The sequence below is a fragment of the Carcharhinus amblyrhynchos genome, chromosome 16, assembly GCF_965287045.1.
Source record: "Carcharhinus amblyrhynchos chromosome 16, sCarAmb.v2.hapA, whole genome shotgun sequence".
Taxonomy (NCBI): Eukaryota; Metazoa; Chordata; class Chondrichthyes; order Carcharhiniformes; family Carcharhinidae; genus Carcharhinus; species Carcharhinus amblyrhynchos.
The window spans coordinates 31,373,893-31,388,958 of record NC_137339.1 but is presented as its reverse complement, the minus strand read 5'-3'; the positions used below and the strand labels follow the sequence as shown (position 1 = coordinate 31,388,958).

The 15,066-nt window shown below is 42.9% G+C and overlaps 1 protein-coding gene across 1 annotated transcript in view; it reads right to left on the bottom strand.

Annotated features, from left to right (window-relative positions):
• The window catches only part of gmeb2 (glucocorticoid modulatory element binding protein 2), a 69,888-nt gene extending 56,404 nt beyond the window's left edge, over positions 1 to 13,484 (bottom strand). Inside the window, exon 1 of the mRNA XM_080204958.1 lies at positions 13,372 to 13,484. The gene's annotated coding sequence lies outside the window, so the exon portion shown is untranslated. The remainder of the gene's footprint in view (positions 1 to 13,371) is intronic.
• Between the last annotated feature and the right edge of the window lie 1,582 nt (positions 13,485 to 15,066).

The window sequence follows — 15,066 nt, the reverse complement described above, 5'->3', positions numbered from 1 at the left end:
AGTGTGTGCCCTGATCAGAGTTTATTTGTAACAGTAACCCTCAGTGGCATCCAACAAGGCTTTGATTATCTGTCCATGCTTGATTGGAGTAACCCCCTGTTGTAACAAATCCCTTTCTTCCCCAAATGGTCATATAGTCATGCACAATGCCAAATGCATATCTACTGTCGGTGTAAACGTTGACCTTTCTCCCCACCGCCTCAATAAAAGCCTGGGTCAAGGCCACTAGCTCTGCCACTTGTGCTAATGTACCTCCCTCTATCCTTCCGGATCAGACCACGTTCGCAGTGACCCATCTACATACTTCCATGACTCATCCACAAACAAGGTCTCCTCCGGTGCCTCCAAGGGCACAACCTCTATTTTATTTTCCTCTATCTCCTCATCTACATTGCCGCACGTGTGTGGTTTCCCTTCACGTAACATTCCTTTGGCGGCATTCTCTCTCATGTCTTGCATGATGGTGATGGACTTGAGGGTGGATGAAGTACTGCCTCCCACTTCGCCCTTCTCATATCTGAGACAGACCGTAATTTTCCTGTGTTTAACATTTCTACCATGGTGTGTTTGGTGTGTAAGACTATATTTCCCCTCACTACAATGGGCTCACTGACTTTTACTGCCTATGCTGCACAATCCAGTGTGGCTATACAATTGGGTAACCCGGTTACTATGGAGCCCTCCGCCGTGGAATAATAACCCACCGTCCACTGTTAGTCCCCATGGGGTTGGGTTATTACTGCTGAATAGAACCCTCATTCATTCCTGGGCATTTCTTTGGACCCTTTGGATATTAAAGGTCCCAAACATAATACCTGTAGTTTTCCTCTCTGGGCCTCTTTTGGGTTTGCCTTTAGTCCTCAACACTTCTAAGCGCTTCAAGACCGAGTGCGGTCCCATCTGACGTTCAGAGGCTATCAAGATGTCATCTACGTACTGTAAAATTATGCTCCCCTCCAGGAACTCCACTGGTTCCAGTATCTTATTCATTACCGAGTGAAACATGGCCGGGCTGTTACGGAATCCCTGAGGGAGTCTAGTCCATGTATACTGCTTATCACCTACTGTGAAAGCAAGTTTACCCTGTGAATTAAAATCCAAAGGGATGGACCAAAACCCACTGGCATGTCTAATACCATAAAAATCCAATGGGATGGTGACAATCCATTTAGGATGGTGGGGGGGGCTAGCCACAATGGGATGTAGTTTAGGAGTTACTTTATTTAAAGCTGTATAATCAATGGTTAATCGGTAACTCCCATCCAGTTTGAACACCAGCCAAGTCACTAGTGATCCCTTTTTCCATCAATCCCTTCACGGTTTCGGGCTTAATCGGATATTGTCAGTGAGGTTTGCGCTCTGAACCTTCCACTATTATGGGGCCAATTTTAATTTGCCCAGTATCTAGTTTAGTTTTTGCCCAGACCCCTGGAACTGAGGCCCAAATGGCGCCAAATCCATGACCTTCTAACTGCCAGTTGCATCCTATTGCGGAAGTGGCATGGTTTACGTATGTTCTTACCATCTTTTCTCCCATCAGGGCGGGGTCAAATCAATTCACCCTTCCCATAATCTATTAAGACTTCGTATTCTTTCATCAGGTCATTTCTCATAATAATTTATTATTTTTACATACATTAAATTGCATCGGTATATACAGGTTATTAATTTCTACTAGGGTGGTTTCGCTTAAGTAGGCAGGGACCTTCTGTCCGTTAATTCCTCTAACATAGATCATTTTATTAGTGGTGGGTAAGGTTAGGTCAGTGATAGATATGGAGGATCACGTGTCCACCAGCATTTCACATTGTCAGCCCCCTACTAGTGCAGACACATAGATTCTACACTCCTTCTTACCCAAACTTGCGGGGGCTGCCCCTTGTCAGTTTCCCCCTTCCATGATGGCGGAATTAAAATGGGTTGAATTCTCGTCGGCAGTGGGAAGGGAGGCGAATGGGGCCGAAAGTCATGAGACCAGCTGGTGCGGCTCCTTTACCACTACCAGCCATTTTAGCCAATGTGGATGCAGGACCAGAGAAGGCCACTCTCTTCCATGAGGTGGAGAGATAATTAGGCTCGTAAAGCATCAGGGTTTCTCATCAACTTCCAGTTTGTTGACACAACAGGGGGCAGTTTAACTGGCTGAAACTAGTGACAAGCTGGCTTGGTAATATTCCAGACAGGCCTACAAGTTCCCTCTCCTTGCCTAGATCAAGGTCATATGAAAGGCTGCCCTGTAAAGGAGCTTCCCCACCTCACCCATCCCAGAGTGGTGGTGGCTTGGCTGCTTTTTGTATGTTTTTAACTTATATTTTTGAAAAGGTGTCTGAAAGTGCATTTTCTTATTGAAGCACATACTTAGTTATTTACCTTTCACTGCAGCTTGCTGCTTCTCTGAAGCTGGAGGGCCTCTGATTGGCCCTGTAGCTTCTGGAGTCTGCCCGCGGCCCATAATTGAAAATTAATTTGGTGGTAAAAGTTCCACCAAATGATTGTTTCCCATGATGGCAGGTTTGGCATCTGGAAACTTTCTATTTTCTGCTCCCATGGCAAAACTTCAGCAATATAATTGGAAGAACGTTCAGAATCAATCTCCCTAAATTATGAACATAAACTGAGTTGCTGAGAAAGAGACATGCTGTTGAAGTTTTACATCTTATACTTATCAGGACACATGTAAGAATGCCAAATTTCAAAAAGAGAGCAACAATTTATACTGCGTGAGAAAAGGGTGTTGTTTGTTTGGCAAGTTGATTCTGATTGGTTGATGTGTTTCCAGGGAGAATGCTCCATGCTTTCATTTAATTCAAAAATGGTGCAATGCCTGGACAAGTTCCACATGCCTGGCAAGGATAGCCCCCTAGTAATGAAGCTGGAAAGCGTATGTGAGCCACATTAGAAGCCTAAACAGATATTGCTGGAAAATCTCAGGAGGTCTAACAGCATCTGTGGAGAGAGAACAGAGCTAACGTTTTGAATCAGGATGACCTTTCGTCAATTATTTTGGTTCAGATTTCAGCATCTGTATTATTTTGCTTTTATATTACAAGCCTAATTATCTTAAATAGGTTATTAGTGTAATACTGGACACTATAAGCTAGACTCCAGTCAACTCGCCAACCAATTTTAAGCTTGGAACAATGGAATGACTGTAACTGCATCACTGTGAATGCTTCCATTTCTCAGACTACTTCTAAGGTATCTAAGGAAAAGTTATTGGTTTATTACAGATAATATAATCAACATGCGCATATATGAAAGTGTGTGTACACATTTAGGGGGAAGCAACGGCCTTGTGGTATTATTAGACTATTAATCCTGACATTTAGTTAATGTTCTGGGGACCCAGGTTCAAATCCCGCCCTGGCAGATGGCAAAATTTGAATTCAATAAAAAATGTCTGGAATTAAGAATCCACTGATGACCATGAAATCATTGTTGATTGTCAGAAAAACCTATCTAGTTCACTAATGTCCTTTAGGGAAGGAAATGCTTACCCAGTCTGGCCTACATGTGTCCATTCTATAAAACAATGCAGTGTTAAATGCCAATGTCTGTATATGTCTGGCTCTAACAGTGTGTTAAACTATCCATCCTACTCAACTGTAACAATGTGTCAAATGGCTAATGTCCAGACTATCTATTGTCTGAAAGGTATAAAAATAAACCACTTCTATTGTATGTCTGAGAGAAGGTAGCTGCCCAATACTACGGAGTGCCAGTGCCTTTTCTCCATAAAGCTTCGTTAAATAAAACTGTATTGTTGCACCCCCAGTCTGACTCCGAAGTGGTAATTTCCCACAACTGATGTATGAGGAGAAACTGACTAGGTTTGGATTGTTTTTGCTGGAGTTCAGGCGAATGAGGGGAATTTCACAGAAACTTATAAAATTCTAACACGACTAGCCAGGATAGATGCAGGGAGGATGTTTCCGATGGTGGGGATGTCCAGAACCAGGGGTCACAGTCTGAGGATTCAGGTAGACCATTTAGGACAGAGACAAGGAGACATTTTTCACCCAAAGAGTGGTAAGCCTGTGGAATTCATTACCACAGGAAGTAGTTTATGCCAAAACATTGAATGTTTTCAAGAGGCGGCTAGATATAGCACTTGGTGCGAATGGATCAAAGGTTATGGGAAGAAAGCAGGATTAGGCAACTGAATTGGATAATCAGCCACGATTGTGATAAATGGCAGAACAGGTTTGATAGGATCAGGTGGTGATCCCATCATCAGTGTTTCTGAGGACATTAAAGCTATAGAAACTGTTTTAGGGTTGTGCATGCTGAAGAGAGCTGGAAAGCCATAGAGCAAAATATCGAATTACAGCCCCCTTAACCAACTGTCACTATGTAATTGTTGAATGTCGCTCTTAAAATATGAAGGAACAAAAGGGAAATTTATTCAGTTATATGTTATATGAGAATGTGAAACTATGTGTAGCTCTATCCTATACGCATGTGTGAGGGAGGAGGCAATCACCTCCCTCCAGATCCCCAAATTATAATTCTGGGTGGGTTAGCAACACCCCGACCCCATAATTTTCCACAATTTTTCAATGCCCTCTCTCCACAAGGACTTGGAGATATGAAGGACTGAAGTTGAACATTTTTTTCTCTGAATTGTTACTATGCCTTAGTTATCTGGAAGCAGGCATGGTGGCACAATGGCTAGCACCAGAGACCTGAGTTAGATTCCTGGCTTGGGTCACTGTCTGTGTGGAGTTTGCACGTTTTTCACGTGTCGGCATGGGTTTCCTCCGGGTGCTCCAGTTTCCTTCCAGTGTGAAAGACATGTTGGTTAAGTGCATTGACCCGACCGGGCGCTGGAGTATGGCGACTAGGGGAATTTCACAGTAACTTCATTGCAGCGTTAATGTAAGCCTTACTTGTGACTAACAAATAAACTTTACTTTAAGGCAGTCCTTGAATATTCATGTTTCTATCTTTGTACAATTAGCAAGACTTAGTGAGAAATTAGAGTGTCTAGCATTGTTCTTATCTTACCTCTTTTTTATGTGTTCTGCTGAATAATGTAGGCTGTACAATGAACTAAAAAGGCTTCAGGGAGGTTTTTTGTTTGTGCAGTTACAGCTATTTCTCTTATACAAACCCCTGAACACATCCAGGAAACTTCTATGCATCACCCTCCACTTATTACACTTAACAAAAACTAAAGGGACAACAGCAATCTAAATTACATTTAGGAAATCCAAGGCAATTTTTTTTAAACTTTAAATTATGTGGAGTTGGAAATCACTCAAGAATAACCTGAATTTTGAGACCCGAAACAATCTACTTAAAGGACAAAATAAGACCAAAAATGTAGAACATCCACTTGGGCATTTTACTTTACATCATTTAGGTTTGACACTGTGCACTGAATTAAAACATCCTCAGATCTCCCATAGCCATGTTGCAGGAGTTTTGCCAATTTCAAGTTCCAACTAGTTCTCAGGCCAGTTGCACAGTATAAACAAATCTTGTCACATATAAGTATGTAAACAAAATGCAAGAAAAACACAAACCATCCAATTATTGCCCCAGTCTACCTTCCATCATCAGCAAAGTGATATAAGATGTTGTAGACAATATTATCAAATGGCACTTATTCAGCAATAACTTGCTCACTAGCACTCTGGTTCCAACAGGACCACTCAGCTCCTGACCTGATTTCAACCTGGTCCAAACATCGACAAAGAAAACTGAACAAACCCAGTGAGGTGAGGGCGACTGCTTTCGACATCAGAGTTACATTTGTCCAAGTGTGGCATTAAGGAGCAAAACTGAAGTCAACCAGAAACAGGGGAAACTCTCCATGGATTAGAATCAGAGTTAGCAACAAAGAAGATTGTTGTTGGCAATCAATCATCGCAAATGAACCTCAGAGATATCATTGCAGGAGTTCCTCCGGGTATTGTCCAAAGCTTTCCTCTATCATAAAAGTCAGAAGTATGGATGTTCGCTGATAACTGTACAATATTCAGCACCATTCATAGCTCCTCAGAAGCAAATCATGTCCATATGCGGCAAAACCTGGAAAATAATCAGACTTGGATGGAAAAGTGGCAAGTAACATTCACGCCACAGTGCAGAGCAATGACCAGATCCTACAAGAGAGCATCTAACCATCTCCCTTGACACTCAATAGCATGACGGCACGGTAGCACAGTGGTTAGCACTGCTGCTTCACAGTTCCAGGGGCCTGGGTTCGATTCACGGCTTGGGTCACTGTCTGTGTGGAATTTGCACATTCTCCTCATGTCTGCGTGAGTTTTCTCCGGGTGCTCCAGTTTTCCTCCCACAGTCCAAAGATGTGCGGGTTAGGTTGATTGGCTGTGTTAAAATTGCCCCTTAGTATACTGAGATGCTTAGGTTGGAGGGATTAGAGGGTAAAATATGTAGGGATATGAGTTTAGGGCCTGGGTGGGATTGTAGTTGGTGCAGACTCGATGGGCTGAATAGCCTCTTTCTGGACTGTAGGGATTCTATGACCATTGCTGAACACCCAACTATCAACATCTTGGGAGGTACCAGTGACCAGAAACTGAACTGGACCAGCCATATAATTACTCAGGCTACAAGAGGAGTAAACACAGTAAGAAGTCTGACTTAAGTCCAACCCATTTATTTGATAGTAAACTCACAAGCTTTCGGGGTTTGCCCTTTGTCAGGTGAATGGAGAGTTCTGACCTCAGGCAGAGTATATAACAGCACAGACAGTTTACAGATTACTGATTAGATTCTGAGTCTTTACAATTAACCTGCTATTTAAGTCTTAAAGATGCCGACAATGTGAGTGGAAAGAGCATAATGCATAGGTTAAAGAGATATGTATCGTCTCCAGACAGTACAGTAAGTGAGGTTTTGCAAACCCAGGCAAGTCATGGGGGTTACAGATAGTGCAGCATGAACCCAAGATCCCAGCTGAGACCATCCTCGCGGGTGCAGAACTTGGCTATCAGTCTCTGGTCAGCAACTCTGCACTATCGTGTGTCGTGGAGGCCGCCTAGGAGAATGCTTTCTAATCAGTATTCTGTAAACTGTCTGTGCTGTTATATGCTGTGTCTGAGACCAGAACTCTCCATTCACCTGACAAAGGACAAACCCCGAAAGCTGGTGAGTTTACTATCAAATAAATTGGTTGGACTTAAACCTGGTGTTGTCAGATTTCTTACTGCGTTTACCCCAATCCAACGCCGGCATCTCCACATCATGACTACAAGAGGAGGTCAGAGGCTGGGAATTCTGTGGCAAGTAACTTAACTTCTAATTCATGCCCACTATTTACAAAGCACAAGTCAGGAGTGTAATCAATACTCTCTGTTTCCCTCAATGAGTCCAGTTCCAACAACACTCAAAAAGCTTAACAGCATCAAGGACAAAGCAGTCCACTTGATTGGCACCCCATTCACCAAATTCAACGGTCATTCCCTCCACCACCAATGCACTGTGGCAGCAATGTGTAAGATAAGTTGCAGCAGCTTACCAAGGTTCCTTCAACAGCACCTTCCAAACCCACAACCTCTATCAGTTAGAAGGACAAGGGTAGCAGATGCCTGTGAGCATCACCACCTACAAACTCCCCTCCAAGGTAATCAAAAGTTTGACTTGGAACTATAACTGCTGTTCCTTCATTGTCGCTGGGTTAAAATCCTAGAACTCCCTTCCCAATTGTACCATAGGTGTTCCTGAAACACATGGACTGCAGCAGTTCAAGGCAATGGTTTGCCAGCACATGCTCAAGGGGGCATTCAGGGCTGAGCAATAAATGCCAGCTTTACCAACGATGCCCACAGCCAACGAATAAATAATTTAAAAAATAAAGGTTATAAATGAGTTCCTGTTATTCATTTATATACTCAAGCAACTGGTGAAAGTTCTCCAAAGCAGAGATCAACTTGCTAACAAGTAGGAATCTTGTGCTGCATTCATACTTGGACATTTAAGAGTTTGACTATTGGCAAGTTTGGATTACATCTTCCCACCAATAAAGTACTACTTTAAATCAAACACTGGTTTAAACAAAAAAAAACTAACACATCATTACTGCTTCGTGGCAAGTTTTAATTTGTGTCAGGATACACATAACCCCTTAGTGCTCACTTTGTACAAGTATTTCCAATACTGGACTTCTTCAGCTATAATTGTGTGTGAAAACAGAGTATTCTATTTCTTAGGGACTCATGAAAGATAAAAACAGTTCTTCACTTCTGACTCTTCAATATGTCTTACTGTTGGCAATATAATGTTGACAAGCATTCCAATGCATATACATGCTTACAGGTTCAGAAGCCAGCGTAAATACAATTCACTGAAAAGTGCATTTTTCCCTGTGCCAAACTGTGTCACAAGAAGTCTCTGTGCTGAACATTTACAAATGTCAAATCTGTGGAGGGGAAAATCCACAGTTGTGACTGTGTTATAGGAGCATAAACTAGCACTATTCAGTCCAGATTGCTGCCTTACGCATCTCAGAGACTGGTCTAATGAAAATATTCTCCGAGAAGAAATAGCTTTAAGTTAAATTACATTGATGAACAAGGCAGAAGCACACGTGTGTTTTGGTCATAGAGCCTCATGCATAAATACAATGCAAGGCTTCTTATCAAAATCATACCCTTTTCCCACAGAATGCAATGCATAAGTTATGTCTTTGGATCTTACTGCTGCTGATCCACATGTTGAGCATTCACAAATCTCTTTGGTAGCCTTGAAAAGCACGTGCATGCACATCAGCAAGAATTAAAATGTCTTCACCTTTTTCTGTCCACAATTTAGCCTTCAATCACAGGTTCTTCTTTGAGATTTAGCTTTTGCTTTCAGGTAGGCAAACTGCTTTGGAGTTTAGATCCTGTTGCCTGGTCTAGAATGCTGTCCACTGATGAGTTTCCATATTTTTACATCAATTTCATCAAAGCATTTTTGCTGTTTTTTATTGTGTCCGTGGAATTCTTGGCACAAGTGATAATGAGTCTCAATGATTGCTTGTCCATCTTCGACACTGTGCAATGATGTGACCATCCATCCTTTGGCTTCTGTTTGAATGGTTAGAATTCCTTCAGCATGGTGTTGCTTGACAGTCCTGGAATCTCAAGCTTCCTCTGTATCTGTAGTGGCTGTCAGTTCCTTCTTGGGAGATGCCTCAGGTGCCAATACTGAGCAACTAAGATCAATTGTGTGTCCTGTTCATCAGCTGTACCCATAGCAAGTACACATCTTTTCGATCCCTGGCCCGAACAGCAAGGTCCAAATCTTGCATTCAGGGTCTGAATCTCCATTACCAACCCTGAACAGACAAAAAATATACTTACCTTCTCTTTCAGGGCAGTCTTTCGATGGAGGTTCCGGCAGAACTGGCTCAGGGCAGGAATTCTCAGATGGCGCAATGGCAAGTGTCTGTGCAGAAACCATACCCTTCTTACAGCACCATCTGCCACATTTTGTAAGGAATATAAATATCCTAAAGATTCTTGGAAAAGCTGCAGTGAGAAGGTTAGTAAATAAGGAAATAGGGTAGCAGGTGGTAGTTTGCAGGCAGGTGGGTTGGGTGAGGTGGTAGTAGGTGGGTAAAGTTATTTGCATATTGTCATTCTGTAGTACCTTCCAAAGGGCAGTTAAATTCACCAAGCCTTTGTGAGATCAAAAAGAGACCTGTACAGTGCTGTCAAGGCCTTCTGATGAAAAAAGCACCCACTGAAAGAGAACGGTTAGAGAAATGAAGGGAAGCTACCTGAACGAACAATCGACCAGCTCCTTTACTGACCAACAACCAATGCGCTCACTAGAGGAGAGACTACAAGGCTAAGATGGGGCTCATAAACCATTTGCAGCCAACACTGACATCTCACTCCCAACCAGCACATGCAAGAATCATTAGTTTTCCTTGTAACATCTGCTGCCTTGCTTACCCACTACCTGAGGAACCCAGCAACTTCAGGGATGCAAGAACAGCACCACTTATGGGGTGTTCTTTTCTAGCCCACTAAGCTAACCTGTTTCCTTTCCTGAGATCCACCAATCATCACAACCCTCAACTAGAACTCCGCACCACTCAATTTTCTGATACCCCGACTCACATGTAGTCCTCACCTTTTTCCCCCTCCCATCCCTCTTCAAAATCCTTTATGGACCTCTATCCTCCAATGTATATATAATCCCTTCTCCAACTTCTTATGGCTGCTCCCTGTTTGCAACCTTGTGCAGTAGGCCTTCCTGCCAGTCTTGGAATCTGTTCAGTTGCTGGCCAGTAAACAGAAAAATAATTTCAGTAAGGTCCTATTAAATTCTGGTTACTTACATTTCTGAATTTCCAGGCTGCTACGATGACTGTCCTTCACCAATGTCTCCATAAATATGATTGTCACTGAGGCTAAGGTGACAGCAGTTATCTCATTACTCCCAGGGACTGAACATGTAAACATGTGGCTTGTCAAGCTTAATACCACACCAGATGGGGTTACTCTTTCAATTGTATGGCCAGCAGTAAAGAATTTGCAGGAGTAAAGTATAATTTAAAATTCCTCTTTATATAAACCTAAAATGACACCATGGCAACAACATCCACAATTTCCAATTTGAAGATGTACTCACTTATATTTAAAGTGTTATTAGCAAACAGCACCTCACCTGCCAGCATGAAGCTCAGAGTTTTCTTCAGCATATCAGAAGTTTGATCATGTTTCAGCACAAATGTTTGATCAGGTACCTATGTAGCCTGGATAGATTCCTGGATTTATACTTCTACATTTAGTCCTGGTGGATTGCATTTTCCTTGCTGTAATTTTGCAAGGTAATATTTTCCAATCAGAAATTCATCTAATCACTGGCAATCCTGGCGTAGATTTCAGAGGCATTTGACATTAAGGGCCCTCTCCTTAATGAGTTTCGCATTGCAATCCACATGTGTACGCTTTGTAAATATGCGCTTCTCACCTGTGTGCTCACTGATGAAATTACATACTGAAACTAGAAGATATAAATGAATGCTTCCCTGTGATTTAAGTTATCCTGTGATTTAAGTTATCCTGTGAACACTCTACTGCAAGTAAAAACTAAATCTGGGGAATATTTTTCACTGAACCAGTTTACATCTGTCATAAACAGTTTAAATGTTCTGCTACAAAATCAAAGTGCCCCAAAAGGTTTAATGCGTACTGATGAATGTCAGGTGAAGCAATTAAACAGCAATATTTTTGAACACATCAGCACAAAACATTCCATGGTAGTTTGGCTGTGGTTTAGGTAGAGCTCAGAGTGCACAATTCCAGACTTTCCACAACTAAGTTCAGTAAATTCCACCTGCACCAGTTTGGGCTGATGTATATTAGATTAATGAACTGAGAAGGCAGGTCAGAGGAACAAAGTGTTATTTCTCAGGTTTTTTGAAAATAACAAGACTAGGGAAATTGGAATTGTGGTACACTTGACATAATGTTCTTCAAGTCACTGTAAACTGTTTTCCAGCCACGCGTACCAGAATTTTCTCAATAACTGTCCCAGATAAACAGTACAGGGCAATGGCAACAGATCCTTGAATACACTTACACGCAAGTGCTCATTAGCCACTGATGCACAAAGATCCAAGCACCCTAGCGTTTTATGCTAATTAGCTGCAATCTTGTTCCACATGACTGGAGTAGTAGTTGTAAAATTTCTACCAGCCACATATTGCAGTCTCCACAAAAAACAAGGAGTCTGAATGTGGCACTGCATTTATATGACACTATATAGTTTCCTTATTCTCGTGAGAGAAATGAATTGGTACCTAAGATACAAAAACTATAAAAGACAAACATTGCCACACACTCATTACTAACTTATTACAATTACTCTAAACTGTTAAACCCACATCCAAGATCCTTCATTTAAATCAAGGATTGACGCATCTGCTCCCATAATTAAACCAACAAATCAACAATGGCACTAACCATCTGCAACTGACTACGTCCAATTCAGTAGCAGGCCAATTATGTTTTTTTTTAAAATGATTGGGGTCAAATAACTTCCATCTGAAAGTACAAGGTTCTTCACTAAATAACACAAATCTTCTGTATTGGATGGGAGTGTAGTTCAAGAATTATTCATACTAATAATGAAAAGTTTATTGAAGATTTTAATAGTTCCATATCATGAGATGGAGTGGTCAACATCAACTTTCATAAATAACTCAGCATATATTTTGCTTGGATGTTCTACTCAAAAAGCAAACTCTCCAGTTTCAAATCAGACAGTTGTCAACGCTATTCCCATTCTGTATTTTTACTTCCCCCCCAACCCCACCCACCAAATTAGCAGACCTAAATGTTTGACAAGTTTTCTCTGTTGGAATGTTGGATACAAACAAAAACTACCAATTTGGGCATTATGGTAAATAGTTGATCACTACTTTGATAGAAAAAGCCAAATAAAGCCAATATTATCCTCAATAAACCTGATATTTTCCACTGATCATGGGAGGACATTAATGTACAATATACTGAAACAGGAATGTGAACAAATCATACAAAATTAAAGATGATATTTTTGTCCCAATTAGGGGCATGCAAAGAAGTGTAGTTGAGTTCACTCAACACCTCATTTGGACCACCTTTGGTTGTCATTCTCCCAGGTACTCTGATAAAGATCATACCACACAAAAAACACAGCCAAGGAAACATTGTATATTGATACCCAAATGGAATGAATATAATCTTTAAAAGTTAAATCTAAAGTATGGTTGAAAAGTTCTATAGTTCGATGTCTCTTTAGTTAGCAGCATCCAATTACCGCAGTGTGCCTGCGCCATCTTATTTCTTTAATATCAGCATGCTCGGATGTCAAGTTCAAAAAGCACCATCCCCACGTGTGTTTAATTTTAATTCTCGCTGGACAGGGAGTATATTCCTGCAACAAGATCTGCAATATAGAGAAAAGACCACTCTTGGGCTTTCACCTGCACCTTTTACAAACAACCCCCTCCTTCCCTCCCTGTTGTCAGCCGCCTAAATAACAGCGCAGCTCCAACCAAACTTGACTAAAAGCGGGTACGCCTGGATTGACGTCCGCCCAGGCCAATTAGCGGCAGGAGGGCGCACGGGCTGAGAAGCTACGGGCCTATGAGCGGCTCGGTGATGGGCGTGGGCGGGGCGGCCAGCAGGTTGGGTTGAGGCGGAGGCGGCGGCTGCGGCGGCGGCAGCGGCGGGGCGTTGGGGTGGTCAGCCCCGCCATCGGCAGCGACGCAGGTGACGCCGCCGTCCGTACACTCGACGCCGTCCGTCCGTCCGTCCGGCCCGTCTGCGTCCTGACGTCCCGCAGGCACCGGCCGACGGCACCCGCCACGACAGCCACCCGCCACGGGGAAACGCCACCCGACACACGGTCACTTCTTACCTGCGCGTCGAGGCGCCGCCGGAGCGTCTTATTAAAATCCCAAAGCCAACATGGACCGGCTGAAGCAGGCGGCGACGTCACTCAGTGGAGCGCGCGCGCGCGCGGGCGGCTCGGCGCAGGGCTGGTGACGCACGCACGTACGGGAGACGTCGGGACGTCATTGCGTCACTTGAGGTCGATGGTGTTGGGCGAGCGCTGATGAAGTTGCTTAGTGAACGTATAGGAGGGGTAATGTCCTCAGTGTCACTAACTGAACACACTGAGGGTAATGGGCTTAGAGTTACTATCTGAACACACTGGATAATGGGCTGAGTGTCACTACCTGAACACACTGGGGTAATGGGCTGAGTGTCACTAACTGAACGCACTGGGATAATGGGCTTAGTGTCACTAACTGAACACTGGGGTAATGGGCTGAGTGTCACTAACTGAACACACTGGGGTAATGGGCTGAGTGTCACTAACTGAACACTGGGGTAATGGGCTGAGTGTCACTAACTGAACACACTGGGGTAATGGGCTGAGTGTCACTAACTGAACACACTGGGGTAATGGGCTGAGTGTCACCACCTGAACACACTGGGGTAATGGGCTGAGTGTCACTAACTGAACACACTGGGATAATGGGCTGAGTGTCACTAACTGAACACACTGGGGTATTGGGCTGAGTGTCACTAACTGAACACACTGGGGTTGACAATCTATAATTCAGCACGCCTCATCAGACTCAGTTCGACAAACATCGATTCAACTCCAGATGTGCATCCACAGCATTTATTGATCAAATATTACGACGTCGGGTCAGTCTTCCTTTTACAATAAAGCAGGCAAACAGAGCCCATAACACTAAGGAGAGACTGACACTGACTCGTGGTTTCAGCACAATACTTATAGGTTCTGCTAATGCATGCACGTAATCTTCTTAGCTACAGCTTAGATATCATCAATCAGAGTAGTATTCGTATAGCAGGAGGTATTGTTTTCCAGGCACTATATCATACCACTGCAAGCATCTAATACAATCAACTTCTGCAAATTCAAGCATTGCTATGTGCACATATCCACATTGTCTAATACAATCAACTTCTACAAATTCAATCATTGCTACGTGCACACATCCTCAGGGTTAATGGGCTGTGAGTAACTACTTGAACACACAGGGGTAATGGGTTGACTCACTATCTGAACACACTGGGGGTAATGGGCTGAGAGTCAGTAACAACATACTGGGTGTAATGGTCTGAGTGTCACTAATTGAACATGGGGTAATGGTTCATCACACAAACCAGCCTCCCATCCACTGACTCTGTCTACACTTCCTGCTGCCTCAGCAAAGCAGCCAGCATAATTAAGGACCCCACGCAACTTGGACATTCTCTCTTCCACCTTCTTCCGTTGGGAAAAAGATACAAAAGCCTGAGGTCATGTACAAGCCAACTCAAGAACAGCTTCTTCCCTGCTGCTGTCACTTTTGAATGGACTTACCTTGCATTAAGTTGATCTTTCACTACACCCCATCTATGACTGTGACATTGCATTCTGCACTCTCTCGTTTTCTCCTCTATGAATGGTATGCTTTGTATAGTGTGCAATAAACAATACCTTTCACTGTATGTTAATACATGTGACAATAAATCAAATCAAAGAGTGTCACTAACTGAACACACAGTGGGTAATGGTCTGAGTGTCACCAAC